Below are 21381 nucleotides of genomic sequence, written 5' to 3'. Positions count from 1 at the left end.
TGGTTTAAAACCGGAGTACTTGGGGCAAGGAAGTCTTATCAGAAGGCAACATTTTTGTTGTTGTTGTTGTTGTTGTTGTTCATTAAAGGAAAGAAGGGTTTTAAAAGGCTGACCTAGGGTTTAATCACACGGTTTGACTTTTGTTGAGTCTCGGGGATGGCGCGTGTCAGACCCAAAGCGCAGACGTCAGCACGGTTTCCACTCTGGCATCGGGGAACTAGTGTTCAGCCCAAGGGCTGCTTGCTCCTCTAACAAGGCGACCGGGACTCTAAGGCGCTGGCCTTGGTTCCATCTTTCTAGATCTCGGCCTGGACGTGGTGCAGAAGGGATAAGGCCTCGTCTTCGCCTCCTCCACTGGTCCGGTGAGTGCGGCACAGGAAAGAGTCGCGATGGCTCCAGAGCAGGCCCGCCCAGGGGGGAGCCCGCCAGCTGGGTCTCGGGCTCCTTCGGCCCAAACAGCCCGAACGGACTAGGCCAGCCAGCTCTGGCCGCTCGGTCCGATCCCCTCCTGACCCACGGCCTCCACTCCTGCGGGGACGCGGGAGGATTCCATAGCCAATCCCCTCGGCCATGCTACCCCTTTCCCCGCCAAAAGTAGATCCTTCTGCCTCGCTCCGCAAGCCAGCCCCACCCTGTCCTGCCCTTTCATTCCAGAGAGGAACGGTCACGAGGCCAAGAACGCGACTCCGCGCACTAGGCATCTCTCCGAGCTGGACCCGAGCAAGCAACTAGACTCGGCGAGAGAGTGGGAAGGAGCCTTAGCGAGCAGTTCTATGGCCCAATGGCTTTCCTCTACCTTCGGGTGTGGGCCAATGAGGAGCAAGGGGCGGGACTTCCGCCTCGCCTTTGGTGTTGTCGTACGCGCTCTGACTCTAGGCTGTGGGGGTCGGTGCGGAGATTCAGTCATGAAGTCGGGGTAGAGACTTCTGCAGCGACGCGGCTGGTTGCCTGTTTGTGTTGCAAGGTCAGCTTCCAGGTAAGAGCCTCTCCTGCGTCTTGACGGCCGGACTGCAGGTTTCCCCCCCGTGGGGCCTGCCGGGGAGAACACACCCCCTCGCCCGCCCTGAAGCTCCGAGGCGGCCCCGCCGCCGTGCTCTTGGCTGCTCCTCAGGTTGGGTGCGGAGGAAATTAGTTTAGTTTTGTTTTGTTTTGTAGAAGATAAAATAAAAAACCCTGCGCTCAGAGGCCGAGTCTCCCATGCATTCCTGCGCCATGAGTTTGTGTGTATCTAAAGTTGTTGGGTTATCTGTTTTGCTTCTTGCATTCCGCTCTTGAGGTGTCTTGAGCCTGGGAAGCTGTCTGGAAGTCGTCTCTTTCCGGGCGTCCCCGGGCGAAGTCACTTGAATTTAGTTGTGGGAAGGCTTTAATCTTTGGCAAAAAAAGAGGGCAGTCGCCTCTTTTCTTTCTAACCTTCCTGCCACCCCCACCCCCACCCCGGAAGCTCGATAGAAGGTGGGATGTGATTCTGCTAGGGACAGATAACCACGTCCCTGCCCCCTAAAGTTGGCAGCTCTGCCGGGACGCTTATTGAGTTGACCCGCACTGATGACAGGACTTTATCTCAGAGAGGGAGAGGGCAAGCACCGAAGCCAAGCGATCCCAGAAGCACTCATGCATATTTGGTGGCAGTCACTGAGTGTTCTCTGTCAGCTTTTGGGTAAATTCCTCTATTTTGTCCTAATTTGGCAATAGTAGATTTCCAAAACCATCGTTTAATCTTCAGTTTCAGCACCGTGGGCAGCTGCTTAGGTTCTTTGTTGTTACCCCAAAGTAGCCTGACAAGTGTTCCTCAGTGATGCTGCAGGAACAGGGAAAACTCATGCATTCCTTTCCACAATGATCTGTTGTTCTCCAAGGAGAACATCTGCAGTATTTGATACAATGTAAATAAATAAGATGGGTGTGCTGTCGGAGAGTTCTAGTTAGAGATACATCAATTCAGGGTTTAAGGAAGGGCTTTCAAGGATTTAATCTTTTTAGGGATACATTTTAATGGGTCTATGAGATTAGCTTCATTTTGGAGTAACAAAACTGGGCTGTAGTAGCAGGTTTTTTGTTTGTTTTTGTACTTTTGATTGAACAGCATGTGGGATCTTAGTTCCCCAACTCTATGGTAGCAGTTTAAAAGAACTTTAAATAGTAGATAAGAAATGTAGTGGGCGTCTCTGGTGATTCAGTGGTAAAGAATCCTCCTGCCAGTGAAGGAGTCGCGGGTTCGATTCCTGGATGGGGAAGATCCCCTGGAGGAGGGAATGGCAACCCACTCCAGTATTCTTGCCTGGGAAATCCCGTGGACAGAGGAGCCTGGCGGGCTACAGTCCATGGGGTCCCAAAGAGTCAGGTGAGACTCAACGACAGTAACAAGTGTAGTGCAGGGCTCATGGGAATTTTGAAATCAATTTAGTGCATTGACATTAATGTTAGAAAAAAACAAATAGCATAGGACATCCTGTAAAGTAAGAGTAAATATTATTTCATGAAGCTTTTGTTTCAGGTTTTAAAAAATGTATGAATGTGAAGAGGAAGATGTAAATGTATACCGTATTATTGTGGATTGTGGCAAAACACTGGATCCCAAATTTGGGAGTCAGACTGGGTTCAGCCTTCAGCTCTGCCATTTACTAATTCTGTGACATGATTTGTGAATAAGGGAAGAATTATAAGAATTAATTGATATAAAATATGTCTGTTACATAGTTAAGCCTCAAAGTAGTTGTTTTTGTTGTTATTTTTTGGAAATGTTGGCTAGAAGCGCAGTTAATTCTCTCTGTAAGGAATGACAACTACTGTTTTAATAATATATATTTTTTACCCCTGCCTTTGTTTGAAGCCAGCAAGCTTCGTGTCTCCGTGTATAACAGTAAATGATGTGGACAAAAATGTTAATTTGCAGCGTTTAATATTGAAGGATTGGGAGTAAGTTCTCATCTATCCTTGTTTAAAGCTCATTTCTTGTAGGCATTTTGCAGGGGCCTAACTGTTACGGCATTCATCACCCTTCCTTTGATGTTTTTCTGCATCCCAGAGTAACATAGATTTATCAAAAGTTTTCTAGGCACTAATTTTAGCAAAGTAAGGGCAAGACTAAGGGTATGATAGGTTTGTGTCTTTGAACAAAATTGGATAGGAAGGCATTTTATGGTTTATAGTTTTTGCCATAAAGATATGTGAAATAGCATGGTCAAATATCATGGTGTGCTTATTTCATGTTGGTATGACCTAAAAATGGTTGATGTTTAAGTAAAAAGTGTGGTTTTGGACATTTTGAAATCTGGGAATGTTTAGCAGAAGTCAAAATGAGTTTGGATCAAAGTAGTGTTTTGTACCATTTGACATATTACTGCCATATGGCATTGCGTATGGTAATTTCACATGACATAAAAAAGGGAAGAACTAAGGATTGTTAGTTTTTTCAAAAGAAGAAATAGAATTAATAGACATTTCTTTTAATTAGGTCATGGTGGATAATCATTGTTTCAAAATTCATGTATTCTACAAATATTTATTGAGCATTTATCAAAAATGCTAGTTTTCATAATCCTTTTACATTACATAAAAGCTAATTTAGGAACAATGAGAACGTATAATCAGTATTGTCAGTTTATGTATTATAGTACATAGATAACAATCACAGTCATAATAGCTAACATTGTTTACTACAGGCAGACAATTCTAAGCACTTAATATTTGTGATTCTCTTTTTATAGATAGGGAAATGAAGGCATCGAAAATACATAACTTTCTGAGTTCACACAGGTTGTTAGTGGAGTAACTGAAATTTGAATCTAGGCATTCTGATTGTAAAGCCTGTCTTGTATAATGTTTTATTAAAAAATACAAAATGCTGAGGAGTTATTTTGGATTCTTGCTAATTTGGATGACTTTGGGTAAGCTCTTTTGATCCTTGGTTTCCTCAGCTCCTTCCTCAAAAATATATTATTAAGCCATTATGTTTTTGTGGGGTAAGGATAATTTGTAAAGTTCTAGACAGAGAATGTGTTCAATAAATCATATGCCTCAGCCTTTTCCTTTCATATTGAGGATGTGGCCATTTGAAAGATTGTTAGCAACTGGAGGACGATAGAAGAAAGAATTTCACCTAAGGACACTGCTGAAGCAAAGGTATAGAAGTAGGAAAGCAGAGAACATTTGTCAAGGTAGTATGTTTAAGGAACAGGCTGGTATAAAGATAGATGGATAGAGTTTACAGGAATCCTTAAAGGAGCCAGGTTAAGGATTTTGTACTTGATTCTATAAAGAGGAAGAATCCCTCTTTATAGATACTAGTCTGGAACAAAGTCCAGCGAAGGAATGGAAGCCTGGAGGTAGGAATACCCCGGAGTTTAATAACAGTGGTTGAGGCACGAAGTGATAATGGTGGGGTTGTTGTGAAGGGTTTGGGTTGAGAATGTTAAGTGACCCTGGGAATCCACAGAAGTATGGGCCTTATTTTTGGGGAGCGTATTATGATGAACAGATGTTGATGGTGTAAGGGGATTTAGGAGAAGAATTCATGATACAGTCTTTGGCTTTGGAGCTGAGGATTAGTTCAGATGTTTGGAAATGTAAAATGGAACATGGGAGCTCTGTGTACTTCATAAAAAGAGAAGAGACCAGTTGCTCACTTTGTGAGGAAGTTGTCTAAAGCCGCAGTCCCCCTGTGGGTCAGTTTCACAGGAGGGATGTGACTCCAGAAGACCCTTAGAAATGCAGATTTCTCACTTTAGATAGAGTTCTACCTACTCTTTTCCCCTGTAATGTTTTTATGCGTCCTGGGACGATAGGGGTAAGGTAGTGGGGAGGGAAATTTTTGGAAAATTAGCAAGGCTCTCATTTATTATTTCAAAAGAGAGCCAGTAAATTGAAGACTAGGGATTCTCACATTAATAATTTGGAAAGATGCTGTGATTTTTATATAGTACCAGACACTTATACACACGTGTTGTATGTTGCATTGTAACATCTCCAGATTTCTTATTTTGTGTCATCCCCTCTTTGTTACCCTGAATTGATTAAAAGCAAAACCTTTAAAATCAGAGAATCTATGTGCTTGTTATGGGTCAGCAATGAAGAGGGAATCTAGAGAGATTGTATTCTACTTAAGCTGAGACTGTGGGAGAAGCAGCTCAGAGGATGAGAGGAGAAGGCTGCCTGGTGTGGTAGGAAGTCTAGCAATTCTGTGAATTTTTGAACCCATTCTCTGGCTTCAGTTTCCTTATTTTGTAAGATGATAACACCAGTTCTGTCCTGTTGCAAGGAAGAAACACGCCTAGAGGCCCTTTACACGTCAAAAATGGAGAAGGAAGTGGCAACCCACTCCAGTATTCTTGCCTGGAGAATCCTGTGGACGGAGGAGACTGGTGGGCTGCTGTCCATGGGGTCGCACAGAGTCAGACAGAGTCAGACACGACTGAAGCGACTTACCATGCATGCATGCATTGGAGAAGGAAATGGCAACCCACTACAGTATTCTTGCCTGGAGAATCCCAGGGATGGAGGAGCCTGGTGGGCTACCTTCTATGGGGTCGCACAGAGTGGGACACGACTGAAGTGACTTAGCAGCAGCAGCAGCAGCAGCATACTTCAAAAAGGGCTCAGATCTAAGTAGAATGGCCTGTGGTTTCCTTTCTTGGCAGATTTTCTAGAGTTTGGTGCAGGTAGTGGCATGATACTAAATTAAGCAGTATAGTAATTTACTGATCTCTGAACTGTTTTCAGTTTCCTGTAATGCAAGGCCCAAGTAGCTGGCCAATCAAATAAAAAATTGGTCATTAGGCATAAGCATTAAGACAAGGAAGGTTTGCATGATCTGTTACTCCATTGGTGGAAACATTACTTGGACTCCACTACTTATGAATTTTTCTATCACAATCATTCACTCAACAAATATTGAGGTATTTTTTATATCAGGTGGTGTTCTAGGCATGCGGAGTATGTTAGTGAACCAAAAATAAATTTAAAAATAAAAAATCCTTGTCCTCATGGAGCTTATTTTAAAATAAGGTTAATTTTAATAGTTGAAAGTAATTAGATTTTTCTTGTATTCTGTGTTTAATATAAAGTCATGATTCTGAACAGATAAAGTACGAGTACTGTAGCAGATTGTAACTAATTTTGTAGAGCACTTTAAAGGAAGGGACTGCATCATTCTGACTCATGCATGTCTCCCCATTTCCCCTTTTCCTAATGAAATGACTTTAATGTATTTAATACTCAGCAAATGTAGGTACTCATTAAATATTTATGATGGGGAGAAGGAAGTTGTGTTAAGGCAAGGGCCGGATCTTAAAGAGAGAGGAATCAGTTGAGTGTAACAAATATTAAGGGACCCATGTGCTCACTAGATTGAAGAAAGACAAGTGTGCTGTGAATTGCATTGCCTGGCTTATGCATTGCCTATGAGATTGAAGTGGAAATTTTTGAAGTGATTGAAGTGAAATTTTTTTCAGTTATATTGTAGCTGAAAGCATCACCATTAAAAGAATTTGGGTATGTGGGTGTTCCCCAACTTGCCCAATAAGTAGCTTGGTGACTTTGCATAAATAACTTGACCTCTCAGTTCATTTCCTCACTTGTAAAATGAAGCACTTTGAATTTTCCACTTAAAAAAGTCTGCTTTTAAGACTTACAAAATGTCTTCTATCATTTCACTTTACTAATATTGATAAAACAGAGCCAATCATGAACTCCATTGAATAATAATCAGACTGAATTTATGCTTTTAGTTAACAAACTAGATGTTTAAAAAGGATGTCTGCAAAACTAATGCTACCTATTTGATGTTATTTCCTAAGAAGACTACATTGTAATTTTAAAAAACAAGGCAAAATATAGCCTAACATGTAGTTTCCCCTCTTGCCATTATGAAGGAAAAATAAGCCATAATATTTTAGACCCCAGTTAAGGATGTTACTAGTTGTTCATACTTTAGTTTTACAACGGCCTTTGATTACTGTGCTAGGTGCTAAGTATCTCAAATCTGAAACCACATAGTCCCTAACTTCAAGGAGTGATGAACAAATTAAATGTTTCATTATACCGAGGTGGCCCAGAGAAGGCACATAAGGAGAGTCTGAGAGAAGAGAAAGTTCAGACAGTTAGAGGTTAGAGGAGACTGAGGAGGAATGGCAAGGGACAAAACTGGAGCAGTTCATGAACTTTATAGTTTTCAACTTTATTCTAAAAGTTGTTTAATCTATTAAGGAATTTTAGGCAGGGAGTAATGTGATCAGGCATCTTTATATCTATTTTTATATTCCTTTTAAGAGAATGATCCATGGGGAAGATATTTATCTTGCTTCCAGTTATTTCAGTGGTATAAATCCTATTTGAGGAACTCTGTCTTTTATGCTGAGGAACAATGTTAATTGTGTGGTTTTAGGGTATCAGTAACCTTAAAATATTCGGACATTAAAACTTATTTATGTCCATAGCCACATTAATGTAAATTGAGAAGACAGCTGAAAATTAAAAGTATTCTGCTTATTGAAATGAGAGAGCTTCTGGTCAGGTAAGAATTTGACTTAGGGTTATTTCTAAGGGGCTAGAAAATTTTGTCAAAGTTAGATTGAATATGACTGTAGTTTGGGCTCATTTTCTAATGATCAGGATATCCAGTTAAACTTTTAGAGGGAATGTATCTTCAGGGAAAAATAATCCCACCTGATGATAGGTAAATATTTCTAAATCAAGTCATAAGATTGTAGGAGTTGAATTTCTGCTTTGCTTAGGTGTAAAACACCTCATTGAAGAATAATTTGTCTAATCACTGTCCTTGTAATTTACATATTTGACCTTCAAAAAAGAACTGTGCTTGTAAGTTATACATTTATATAACAAGTATTATAAATACTAATTGCTTAACATTTTTTGAGGTGAAGTTCATACAACATAAAATTAACAATTTTAAAGTTAATAATTGGGTGGTACTTAGTAAATCACAGTGTTGTGCAACCACCACTCTCTATCTAACATTTTTATCACTAGAAGTTAAAACCTTGTACCCATTCTCTGCTGCCACCAGCCCCTGGCAGCACCAGTTTGCTGTCTCTATGGATTTACTGGAGATCTCATTTATTCTGGAAATCTTATATAAATAGAACCATACAATATGTATGGTTTAGTGTCTGGCTTCTTTCACTTAGCATAATGTTTTCAAGGTTCTGCAAGGTTGTTGCAAGCTACATTGCTGTATGTATGAATCTTTCCTTTTTACAGCTTAATTATTTTATTGTATATATACAGCATCTGCTGAAGGACATTTGGGTTCTTTGCATCTGTTGACTATTGTGAATATTGTTGCCATGAACATTCATTTACAACAGTTTGTCTGAGAACTAGTTTTCATTTTTTCTGGGTATATGTAAGGAATGGAATTGCTGGATCATCTGGTGATCCTATGTTTAGCCTTTTGAGGTCTTGCTAAACTATTTTCCACAGTGACTGAACCATTTTACATTCCTACCAGCAACGTATGAGGGTTCCAGTTTCTCTTCATTGTCATCAACACTTGTTCTTTCCCAGTTAAAAAAAAAAATTAGTGCTATTGCTACCCATTTGAATGCAGAGTTCCAAAGAATAGCAAGGAGAGATAAGAAAGCCTTCCTCAGCGATAAATGCAAAGAAATAGAGGAAAACAATAGAATGGGAAAGACTAGAGATCTCTTCAAGAAAATTAGAGATACCAAGGGGAACATTTCATGCACAGATGGGCTCAATAAAGGACAGAAATGGTATGGACCTAACAGAAGCAGAAGATATTAAGAAGAGGTGGCAAGAATACACAGAAGAACTGTACAAAAAACATCTTCACAACCCAGATAATCACAATGGTGTGACCTCTCACCTAGAGCCAGACATCCTGGAATGTGAAGTCAAGTGGGCCTTAGGAGGCATCACTGCGAGCAAAGCTAGTGGAGGTGATGGAATTCCAGTTGAGCTATTTCAAATCCTAAAAGATGATGCTGTGAAAGTGCTGCACTCGACATGCCAGTAAATTTGGAAAACTCAGCAGTGGCCACAGGACTGGAAAAGGTCAGTTTTCATTCCAGTCCCTAAGAAATGTAATGCCAAAGAATGCTCAAACTGCTGCACAGTTGTACTCATCTCACACAATTTTGAGCAAGCTCAAAATTCTCCAAGCCAGGCTTCAGCAATACGTGAACTGTGAACTTCCTGATGTTCAAGCTTGTTTTAGAAAAGGCAGAGGAACCAGAGATCAAATTGCCAACATCCTCTGGATCATGGAAAAAGCAAGAGAATTCCAGAAGAACATCTATTTCTGTTTTATTGACTATGGCAAAGCCTTTGACTGTGTGGATCACAATAAACTGTGGAAAATTCTGAAAGAGATGGGAATACCAGACCACCTGACCTGCCTCTTGAGAAATCTGTATGCAGGTCAGGAAGCAACAGTTAGAACTGGACATGGAACAACAGACTGGTTCCAAATTGGGAAAGGAGTACGTCAAGGCTGTATATTGTCACCTTGCTTATTTAACTTATATGCAGAGTACATCATGAGAAACACTGGGCTGGATGAAGCACAGCTGGAATCAAGATTGCTGGAAGAAATATCAATAACCTCAGATATGCAGATGGCATCACCCTTATTTATGGCAGAAAGTGAAGAAGAACTAAAGAGCCTCTTGATGAAAGTGAAAGAGAAGAGTGAGAAAGTTGGCTTCAAACTCAACATTCAGAAAACGAAGATCATGGCATCCGGTCCCATCACTTCATGGCAAATAGAGGGGGAAACAGTGGACACAGTGTCAGACTTTATTTTTTGGGGCTCCAAAATCACTGCAGATGGGGACTGCAGCCATGAAATTAAAAGACACTTACTCCTTGGAAGGAAAGTTATGACCAACCTAGATAGCATATTGAAAAGCAGAGACATTACTTTGCCAACAAAGGTCCGTCTCATCAAGGCTATGCTTTTTCCAATAGTCTTGTATGGATGTGAGAGTTGGACTGTAAAGAGAGCTGAGCACTGAAGAAGTGATGCTTTTGAACTGTGGTGTTGGAGAAGACTCTTACGAGTCCCTTGGACTGCAAGAAGATCCAACCACTCCATCCTAAAGGAGATCAGTTCTGAGTGTTCATTGGAAGGACTGATGTTGAAGCTGAACCACCAATAATTTGGCCACCTGATAAGAAGAGCTGACTCATTTGAAAAGACCCTGATGTTGGGAAAGATTGAAGGCAGGAGGAGAAGGGGACAACAGAGGATGAGATGGTTGGATGGCATCATCAAGTAATGGACATGAGTTTGGGTAAACTCCGGGAGTTGGTGATGGACAGGGAGGCCTGGGGTGCTGCAGTCCGTGTGGTCGCAGAGAGTCGGACACGACTGAGTGACTGAACTGAACTGATTGCTCTCTGTGTGAATGTGAGGCAGTATCTCACTGTGGTTTTGATTCACATTTCCCTAAGGACTGATGATGGTGAGCATCTTTTTATGTGCTTGTTTGGCCATTTGTGTGTCTTCTTTGGAGAAATGTCTATTCTAATTTTTTGCCCATGTATTAGTTGCATTCTTTGTTTTTTTGTTATTGTTATGTTTTATGTATTCTGAATACTAGATCCTATCAGATGTATGATTTGCAAGTATTTTCTTCCATTTTGTGGGCTTTTCATTTTCTCATTAATATCCTTTGATGCATGAAAGTTTTAAATTTTGATCAAGCTCAATTTATTTTGTTTCTTATACTTTTGGTGTCATATTTAAGAATCCATTGTGGAATCCAAGATCATGGAGATTTACTCCTTTATTTTCTTCTACGAGTTTTATCATTTTTGCTCTTACATTTAGGTCATTAATTATTTTGAGTTAAATTTTGCATATTGTGAATTTAGGGTTACAGCTTCATTGTTTTGCATGTGACTATCCAGTTGTTCCAGTACCACTTGTTGAAGAAAGTGTTATTTCCTTGTTGAATGATCTTGGCACCTTTATTGCCAATCTTTTAGGCCATAGAACTATGGATTTATTTTTGGACTCTCAATTCTGTTCCTTTGGTCTATATGTCTATCCTTATGCCCATGCCACATTGTTTTGATTATGGCTTTATAGTAAGATTTTAAAATTGGGACGTGTGAGTCCTCTAGCTTTGTACTTCTTTTTCAAATTTACTTTGAACTATTCAGGGCCCCTTGTGGTTTCATATGAATTTGACGATTGACTTAACCATGTCTGCGTTAAAAAGGCTGTTGGAATTTTGATAAGGAATGTATTAAATCTGTAGATTGGTTTGGGTAGTATCGCCATCTTAGCAATATGTAGTCTTTTTTTTTTTGGTCACACCATGTGGCTTGCAGGGTCTCAGTTCCCTCACCAGGGATAGAATGTGGACCACAGCAGTAAAAGCCTGGAATCCTAGCCACTGGGCCACCAGGGAACGCCTCAACAATATTTAGTCTTACAGTACACGGGTTATCTTTCCATTTATTTAGGTCTTTGATTTCATTCAGCAATGTTTTGTGGTTTTCTGTGTACAAGTCTTTCACTTCCTTATTAAATTTATTCCTGGGTATTTTATTCTTTCAGATACCTTTATAAATACAATTGTTTTCTTTTGGATTATTCATTGCTGATATATAGAAAAATGACTAATTTTTGTGTGTAGCATTAATTTCTTTTAATGGTCATTTACCTTCTTTTTTAACTTTATAAACTGGATCACATAGGTAAATAAGAAAGTGGGAAGTGGAACACTAAAGAATTTTAATCTCAATGATGTATGATTATTGTGAATATTAATAGTATGGGATGTCCTTTTAGCATAGTGTTGAATGATTATCTACTTACACTTTTGCATTCCTGGTATCAGATTACATACCCTTGGTCATTATAATATAGATAAGAATATTTTATTTTCTTTAAGCTTGGAGAAAGGTGGGGATATTTATTTTTAAAGTTAATTTTTTTGCAACTGAATTCTGATGTTATGGAGAAAGCCTTAGGGATAAACCATATTTATCTTTAAATCTAATTCAGAAATCCATGAATAATAAAAATAAGGTTGGAATGGTTGTTGTTGTTTAGCCACTGAGTTGTGTCTGATTTTTCTTGCGAGCCCATGGACTGTAGCCCACTAGCCCCTCTATCCGTGGAAATACAGGAGTATTCAGTATACAGGCAAGAAAACAGGAGTGGGTTGCCACTTTCTTCTCCAGCGGATCTTCCTGACCCGGGGATTGAACCTGCATCTCCTATGTTGCAGGTGAATTCTTTACCACTGAGCCACCAGGGAAGCCCTTGAAATGGTAGCTGATTTGAATATGTAAATGATCATTTATATACATTAGTTTACCTTTCTTAGTTTTCCTTGAAAGAGGGTTTCAAATATTTAGCCTTAAAATTTCATTATGCACAATTTCATCTGTTCAAATTTCATATGAACAATTTCAATCTCACACATAATTAAATAAGTGCAAATTTATACAGTAATCAGATGGTCTGAAAGGGCTGGCATTTCATGATATTCACCTGTATTTGAATCGTAGCACCATTATTTAAGAGATAAGCATCGCTGGGCAAGTTACTTAAGAAAGTGAATACTTTTAATGTGCTTGCTATATCCTCAGCACTGCTATAAGCACTTAAAGTTATGTATCTAATTCTCAGTTGCCTATATTTGTGGAAAGATAGTAAGACCTTCCACCATCTATTGATACTGTTTGGATTATTAAAAGAAATAATGCATATTAAGTACATAGCCAGGCATTTAAAAAATCATTTACAGCATATGTAACTTATTATCTAACACCAACAAAGATGAGAAAAGGAAAATCAGTGTTTGAAATGTACATTTATTTGGAATTATAAATATTAATAGGAATATTCTCTTTGGAAAGCAATTTGGCTACATATATAAAGTTTTAGATTGTTTCCTTGGCATATTGATTCCACATTTAGAAATCTATACTAAGGAAACAATCTGAAATATGGAAAGAGATTTATATTTATCATGGAATTATTTATAATTGCAATAGGTAAATTCAACTTAATATTAAACAGTTGAGGGATAGTTAGAGAAAGTCATGATTTAGCCATATAATGTAACATTCAGCAGCTATTAACAAAATATTTATGAAGAGTTTTAATAACAAGGGAAAATGATACAACTTTAATAAAAAAGCATACAAGTCATACAATAAGTATAAAAATGATAATAAAATATGGATTGGAAAAAAACTGCTAGTAGTGGTTGGATCAGAGAAGTAGAGCCCATGTGAATGGTGTGGGCGATACAGAATAAGGGAGTAGACGTTTAAGAAATTGTGGTATCTGATTAAGGAGTGTATCCATCACAGGGCTCTTGCTGTTGTGCCGTAATATGTTAGGTCGGCTGGGTGGTGGTGAGGATGGAGAGCTGAAAGGTTGGAGAGCGAGGGTGTGTAGGGACCTGGGAGAATGAACCGCAGCACATGAGGACGAACGCTCCTGTCATCTGTGAATGTTAACCTTTGGGTAATCAGTATTTTCTTCATATCTTCTACTGAGCATTATTTTTAATATTAGAAAAAACCATAAACATTTTATTAGATAACAATATAATGAATAATGTATAAGGATTAGAAGCTGATTACAGTGGCCTTAACTTAAATCAGTAAATGGTGGATTTACCAGGCAGAGAACTTTGATCTGTATTTTACAGCTCTCCTCATAGTCTTTGCAGTTCCAACTTCAAAAGCTGAGTTCAGTTTGTCAGGTTCTGAGAGGAATCACAGTGATTTTTATAGCTGGTAAATTTTCATTCATCTGTACTGCTAGTATTTAGACAAGCCTCAAATAATTTGTTTTGAGCTTTGGAAGAAATTGTGTTGATTAATGTAAAATATGTACGTGTATATTTTAATTTTGAAATGATCTCGTTTCTAGAACAGTACAGGAACCTTTTCTTTCCTTCCTTAATCATTTGAGAGTAATTTGTTAACCTCATATTCTGTACTCACCAGAAACTTTAGTGTAAGATTCCTACAAACAAGGATATCTTCCTTTGAGAAATGACTGATTTGGGGGCTACAGCAAGGAAAGTGCAAGATGGGACAAGAAAATCTTGTGCCAGGAAACAGAGACATGCTCAAACATAATTTGATTTTTGTTGGTTAGTCGCTAAGTCATATCTGACTTTTGCAATGCCATCAGCTGTAGCCCGCCAGGTTCCACTATCCATGGGATTTTCCAGGCAAGAACACTGGACTGGGTTGCCATTTCCTTCTGCAGGGGATCTTCCCGACCCAGGGATCAAACCTGTGTCTCTTGCGTTTGGAGGTGAATTCTTCCCACTGAGCCACCAGGGAAGCTGGGGGTTATTCACATAGGCCCAGTGTAATCGCAAGATTTCCTGAAAGTGGCAGAGGAGGAGTTTGGAATGAAGTGATATGAGAAGGAATCGATATACCATTGCGGGCTTTGAAGATGGGGCATGGGTCACCTGAGCGAAGGAACGTGGGCAACCCCTAGAAGCTGATAAGCCTAACAATCAGTTGTTGCATAATTTAAAACATTTTGTTTTAAAACATACATGGATAATAACCTAGACTAGAATAAGAAATTTGTGTGACTTTTAAAAATAAGTGATACGTCAAAGACTGTGGGTGCTCTTTCAGATTCTGCACCAATGGCCATGATGAACACTCATGGCCATGTACTCGCTTTCCTTTTTCCCTGTTACTGAGTGAGAGAAGCGCTGTCTCACTTAAATACTGTTAAGAGCAGAAAGATAACTGTGTAAATTATCAATTCATTTTCTTTCTGCTCCAGATTCACCCTTCAGTACCTGCTCTGCAGTAATGGACTGCACTCTAACCATTTCTCCTTTACAAAGAGCATGATGTTAAGCTTTACTAGGTGCTACAGGGGTCAGGAAGCTGGAGGGGAAGGGATTTTTTTCCTTCTTAGTTTCCTAGTGTTCCTTTCCTAGTTTCCTCCAGAGCTGTGTGTATCCTGTTCCCCTCTCCCATTCCCTGGGGACATCTGTGCTCTGCCTCAGCCACATGCCCAGAGTAAACAGGCCCTCACTGGTCCTGCAGTCCCGGTCCAGACCTGCCTTGCCATGGCCCTTCTAAAGTGGACACCATGTACGTCAGGCCTTGTGCAGGCAGTGCCTTGACTCCGTCTGCATGCCTGTGCACCAACCTTGGCTTGCTTTTACCCAGGGAACTGTTTCCTGCAGTTCTCTTCACATGAGTACTATGCATTCCAGGTCTTGTGCCTGTAGCAGTGTCCTGATTACCTCTGCACACTTGCTCAGCAGCCTCATGACACCTGCGCTCCAGAGAGTGGTTTCCTGCTTGTCTGGCAGTGTTGGACCAGCTCTGCTTTGCACAGTCTGGTGAAATCCTCTGTTACCCGTGTGCTGCAACCGTACCTTGGCCAGTGAAAAGCTCCGGGTTTGAGGAGGGGACCCTTCTCCCAGGTTTAGTCTTTTTGGGTACTCTCCCTCAGCCTTATTTTTCCCATCAGAATTTACAATTATTTTTCTTTAAAACATTACAAATGGCTTTATTGACTTACAACTGGCAAATAATACATATTTAAAGCTTATGCTTTTATTAGCTTTGACGTATTTGTATAACAGTGAAACCATTGCCATAGTGAACTTAATGTTTTTGTTTGGTATATGTTATATAAAATGAAATAAACTTTAGAAAGTTTATGTTGAAATGTGCAGGTAAATGTAAAATAAAATCATGAGAGTCCCACCACCCGAAGTTTACACATACATGTTAACAGGTTGTTTTATTTCATAGTATTTATGCATCTTATTAATGTAAACATGAAATATTTTTAACAGTAATACAGAAAAGAAGCCAAGAACTGAGTCTTGAAGTGATATTTTAAGAAGCAGTTGTTATCATCAGTGGGAATAGGACGCCTTGATCTGGCACCCCGTACTCTTACACCATTGATTTAGTAGGATAAATTTCATGCCCCAAACAATGTATGGGGCATTGGGCATGCTCAGCTTTTTGTTCAGAAATTGTGCATAAATTAAAGGAAAAGGGTAGAGTGGGAATAATGGATATGAGAATTGGTTCATTTATTCTAGTATTTACACTTAGAAATTGAGTCCCCTAAAATAGGAAACTGGAATGAAAATGCAAGTTACTTTTCCCTGCAGTGTTTTTGTTTTACTTGACAAGGTTGTTCTGAGGATTAGATGGAAAAACATTCATATCAAATACTTAGCAGAGCGTTTATGTCAAAATTAGTAAGTTTTCTACTGATCTGTGTATAGTGGTGATACTGATATTTGTGTGAAGCATCATAAAAAAAATTTGATTCAGAAGATTGATATTTTGAAGTGTAGATACACTAGGCATGAAGTATTGATGCATATATTTTTAAATATTTTTTAATATTTATTTGGCTGTGCCTGGTCTTGGTTGTGGCATTTGAGATCTTCAGTTTTAGTTGCAGCGTGTGGGATCTTTAGCTGTAGCATGTGAACTCTTAGTTCCCTGACCAGGGTGCATGGAGTCTGAGCACTGGAAGCTCACAGTCTTAACCACTGGACCACCAGGGAAGTCTCTGCTGGGCCTGATTTGATACCCTGGAAAACCATAATTTTCTAGAATGTTTCTCCAAATGATGCTTAAGAGTCTAATGTTATGAAAGCAATTCATTGTCGATTGTCTTTCTTGTTTGCTGCGTGGCTTGTTGCTGGGGTTGGCACTGGCACTGGTGACAGCGGTGGTATTGAGAGAAATATGTTTATTTTTTGTTTACGTTCCTACTTCCCTCCCTGCCTTCTTTCTCTTCCTTCCTTCCTTTCTCTCTCCTTTTTCTTGCTCTAATTTGACCCTCTACCCCACTCCTCTTTGAGTTACAAGAAGTTTATAAATAATGACTTGCTATAGTACTTGCCAATCTATAGTTGAGAACAGTGTTTTTCAGATTTGGCTTGATCATGTGGATTCACTAGGGGACGTTTTTAAGAAGTAAAATTATAAGTCTTCTGTCTAAATCTCTGGGGAGGGACCTGGGAATATTTATTTTTACCACAAGCCCCTGGATGATATGTACTATAGACACATTGCCAAGTCGCTTCAGTCGTGACCGACTCTGTGCGACCCCATAGACGGCAGCCCACCAGGCTCCCCCATCCCTGGGATTCTCCAGGCAAGAACACTGGAGTGGGTTGCCATTTCCTTCTCCAATGCATGAAAGTGAAAAGTGAAAGTGAAGTCGCTCAGTCGTGTCCGACTCTGTGCAACCCCATGGACTGCAGCCCACCAGGCTCCTCCATCCATGGGATTTTCCAGGCAAGAGGGCTGGAGTGGGGTGCCATTGCCTTCTCCGATAGACACATTACTAGATCCCATCTCACATCCACTGAATGAGAAGATAACAACTCTGGGTTGAACATGTCTGGTTTTTAGTAGTTGCTTGTTGTTTGTTGATTCGGTATGTGTGATCTTGATAGGCTTCTGCTTGCTAGCTTTCATAATATTTCCATGTCGTCAGAAAAACAAAGCAAAACAGTCTTGTTTTAAAGGCAAGCTGCTTTATTTTTGCTTTTTTTCCTTTTAAAAATAGAGGGAGATTTCCCTGGTGGTCCAGTGGTTAAGACTGCAAACTTCCAATGTGAGGGGCATGGTTTTATCCCTGATTGAGGAACTAGGATCCCACTTACAGCATTGCGTGGCCAAAAAAAAAAAAAAAAATTTTGATATCATAGAAGAAAATGCATAAAACATTTGTATATGGCTTCAAGAACAGTTAATGCAAATTCCCATCTCATCACAGCCCAGGTTGAGGTGTGGACTATTGCTGGCATCCCAGAAGCATCTATTTCTTGGTCACACCCGCTTCCTTACCTTTCTTGCCCTCAGGGTATCACAATCTTGATTTTTATGATGATAATGTCCTCATTTTTCTTTCCCTTTTTACCTCTTAAATATGAATCTATACAGAATATCTTCTGTTTTGTCTTTTAAAGAACTTCATGTGAGTAGAATCATAGTGTTCGCCTTTTTGTGACTTACTTCCTTTGCTCAGGGTTATTCTTATGCAATTCATCTGTATTAGTCATACAGCTGTGATTTGTTTTCCTTATTGTAGGGAACTACATTATATGCCCATGCAAAAATTTAATTCTACTTTAATGCATAATGCTCAATAAAGTTTATTATCCAAAAGGATAACTCACTGCTTATGTCTGTATAAGGACAAGGGAGGTAATAGATTGGAGGAAGAACAGGACCTGACTTTTTGCCACTTAATAGTATCCTTGATTATATTCTGTCGATGTATTTTTAAATTGAGGTAACATTGGATTATGCTTACATTATAGTTCCTGCTTACATCATTTTTCGATCTCTGTACATACTGCAGGATGCTCACCGCTGAAAGTGTGGTTTTCATCTGTCACCTTCATTTGACCCATTTTCCCATTTTGTCTTTCCTCAGCCCCTTTCCACTCTGGTAACTACTGATCGGTTCTCCGTAATGTGCATTTGTTTTATCTTCATTTGGTTTGTTCCTTTAGTTAGTTAGTTACAATCCACATCGCGTGAAATCATATAGTACTTCTCTTTCTCCATCTGACTTATTTCACTTACATAATATCCTCAAGGTCCATGTGTCTTGTTGTAAGTGGTAAGACTTCATTTTTTTTTAATGGCTGAGCAGTATTCTGTATGCTTACCAAATCTTTTTTATCCATGTGTTGCTAGGCATTTAGGTTGTTTCATATCTTGGTTATTATAAATAATGCTGCAGTGAACATAGGGGTGCATATATCTTTTTGAATTAGTGTTTTCATATTCTTTGGATAAATATCCAAAAGTGTAGCTGGATCATATGGTAGTTCTCTTAATTTTTTGAGGCCTCTCCATATTATTTTCCATATTATTTCCATAAAATGACTGCATCAATTTACATTCCCAGTAACAGTGTTTGAGGGTTCACTTTTCTCCACATCTTCACTAACACTTATTATTGCTTGCCTTTTTGATAATAGTCATTCTGATGGGTGTGAGGTGTTATCTCATTGTGGTTTTGATTTGCATTTCCCTGATAATTAGTGACGTTGATCGTCTTTTCATATGCCTTTTCGTCATCTGTGTGTCTTCTTTGGAAAGATGTTGCTTCATATCCTGTGTTCATGTCATCTGCAAATAGTGATGGTTTTACTTCTTCCTTTCCAGTTTGGATGCCTTTTATTTCTTTTTCTTGCCTAATTGCTCTGGCTAGGACTTCCAGTACTATGTTGAATAAGAGTGGCAAAAGTGGGCATTTTGTCTGATTCCTCATCTTAGAGGTATAGCTTTCAGGAATTTTTTGCTGTTGAGTGTGATGTTAATTGTGGATTTGTTTTTTATAACCTCTGTTATGTTGAAATACATTCCTTCTACCCCTGTTTTATTGAGTTTTTATGTAAATGAGTTTTGAATCTTGTCAAATGCTTTTTCTGTATCTGTTGAAATGATCAAATGACTTTTATCTTTCATTTATTAATATCATGTAATTGCATTAATTTGTAGATGTTGAACCATTCTTTCTTCCCTGAAGTAAATTCCACTTCATTATGGTTTTAATCAATATGGTTTGAATATGTTTTTAAATGTTGCTGCATTCAGTTTGCTGAAATATTGTAGAGGATTTTGTATCTGTGTTTTATCTACCTGTCTATTGGCCTATAACTTTTTTTGCATATACGTGTTGTCCTTGTCTGGTTTGGGGATCGTGGTACACACTAAACAACGGGAATAGTTTGTATGAGTCCCAGAGGGAGAAACCTGTTTGCCTACCTCTTAAAGTTTTGGTTTGTTTCATTTGTTTGAAAAATCAATTTGTCATGGAATCTGAAAAAAGCTTGCATTGATTAACAGTAAAAGTAAAAAATCTTAGGTGAGGCTTGCTTTTAGTTTAGATGACTTCATGTTAAAAGAAATTAGCCGGGCAACCTTCAGCTCCTCTGCAAAGAACTATTGAGTATCTTATTTTTGCTTAAAAAGTTAAGCCCTGATGTTGTCATTTTTTCCCCCATTGTAACACTTTTGCTCGTGATAGTGTCTCAACCATTTCTGTAGATATGTTCAGTAGTTCTCAGTTGAACTCTTAGAAGTCATATTATGAAGTTATTGATATATTCACTTGTATGAATTGAGAACACTGGTCTGGAGGAAATTTTATAGTATGATATATAGGTAAACAACATGACAAGCACATTGGGTTTTAAAATTTTTTTACAAGTCTTTACTAAAATGTGATTTGGCTATTGTAAATTTTACAGTAAAATAGTTAACTAGCTGTTTCACATTTTTTTCTGTTAGTGCTTTCTATAGTACGTACTCTTTTGATGTGGTTTTGAAGTATAAGATACATTTTTGGAGAAAAATAAATTGAAATTACTACCTAGTAAATCATTTTTCAAGTTAGGAAAAGATTACCATTATTTTAGCAGTGGGTTATTTTAGTCAAGTTTTTGAAATCCTAGTGATACGCAAGAATAGTTTGAGAACCAATGGAATATGAGCTTATTCAAAGTCATTCTTATGGAGATGGTTAGCTGTTTTATGAGTGTTTTTTGGCACTGAGCCAGTTGATGTCAGATATGTCATCTTCAGAGTTAAAGGTTATTTGAAAAGCAAATTCCTGAGAGTAATGTTGGTCTTAAACACTTACTAAATGCATCTCCATCTGTAACATTTAGAATGTAAAAAGTTTATAATGACTTTTTATAGATGAGTTGCATGGTATTGTCACAAATTTAAATGTGAGGTTAGGATTTATTCTGCTGCTTGGGGAAGTTTTAAATTTTGCAATTATCAGAATAGCATTTGATGAATAACTGGCATCTGTGCTCTTAAGCCATATGGATAATCACATGTAGCCGCCAAGGTACTCAAATTCAGAAGGCCAAGAGAAAATTAACAGAATTAAGGGTTGGTTCCTCAAAATTAAATTATTAGTGTTATTACTCTTTTGGCTGTGCTGCCTGGCATGTGGGGCCTTGTTCCCCAACCAGGGATTGAATCCACACCCTCTTGCTTTGAAAGTGTGGAGTCTTAACCACTGTACCACCAGGGAAGTCCCTGGTTAAGAACTTGTGCATCAAAGGACACTATGAAGAGTGAAAAGAAAACCCAGGGAATTGGTGAAAATGTTTTTCAATCATATATCTTACAAGGGAAATATATGCAGAATATATAAAGAACTTTTACAGCTGAACAGCAACTACCACCCAATTAAAAATGGACAAAGAACAAGACATGGAAGCAGTCTAAGTGTCCATTGACAAATAAATGGATAAATAATATGTGGTATATGTATATACAATGGAATATTGCTTAGCTATTAAAAAGAATGAAATAATGCCATTTGCAGCAACATGGATGGACCTGGAGAGTGTCATATTCAGTGAA

The 21381-nt window shown here is 38.8% G+C and overlaps 1 protein-coding gene across 2 annotated transcripts in view; it reads left to right on the top strand.

The window, feature by feature from the left end:
• The first annotated feature begins 819 nt into the window (after window positions 1-819).
• Window positions 820-21381, top strand: part of RNF13 (ring finger protein 13) — a 127100-nt gene continuing 106538 nt past the window's right edge. For both annotated transcript variants that reach the window (XM_070793240.1, XM_019960927.2), the window contains exon 1: window positions 820-976. The gene's annotated coding sequence lies outside the window, so the exon portion shown is untranslated. The remainder of the gene's footprint in view (window positions 977-21381) is intronic.

The sequence above is a fragment of the Bos indicus genome, chromosome 1 (genome assembly GCF_029378745.1).
Source record: "Bos indicus isolate NIAB-ARS_2022 breed Sahiwal x Tharparkar chromosome 1, NIAB-ARS_B.indTharparkar_mat_pri_1.0, whole genome shotgun sequence".
In the NCBI taxonomy this organism is placed as follows: Eukaryota; Metazoa; Chordata; class Mammalia; order Artiodactyla; family Bovidae; genus Bos; species Bos indicus.
This window is presented reverse-complemented; position numbering and strand designations above follow the sequence as displayed.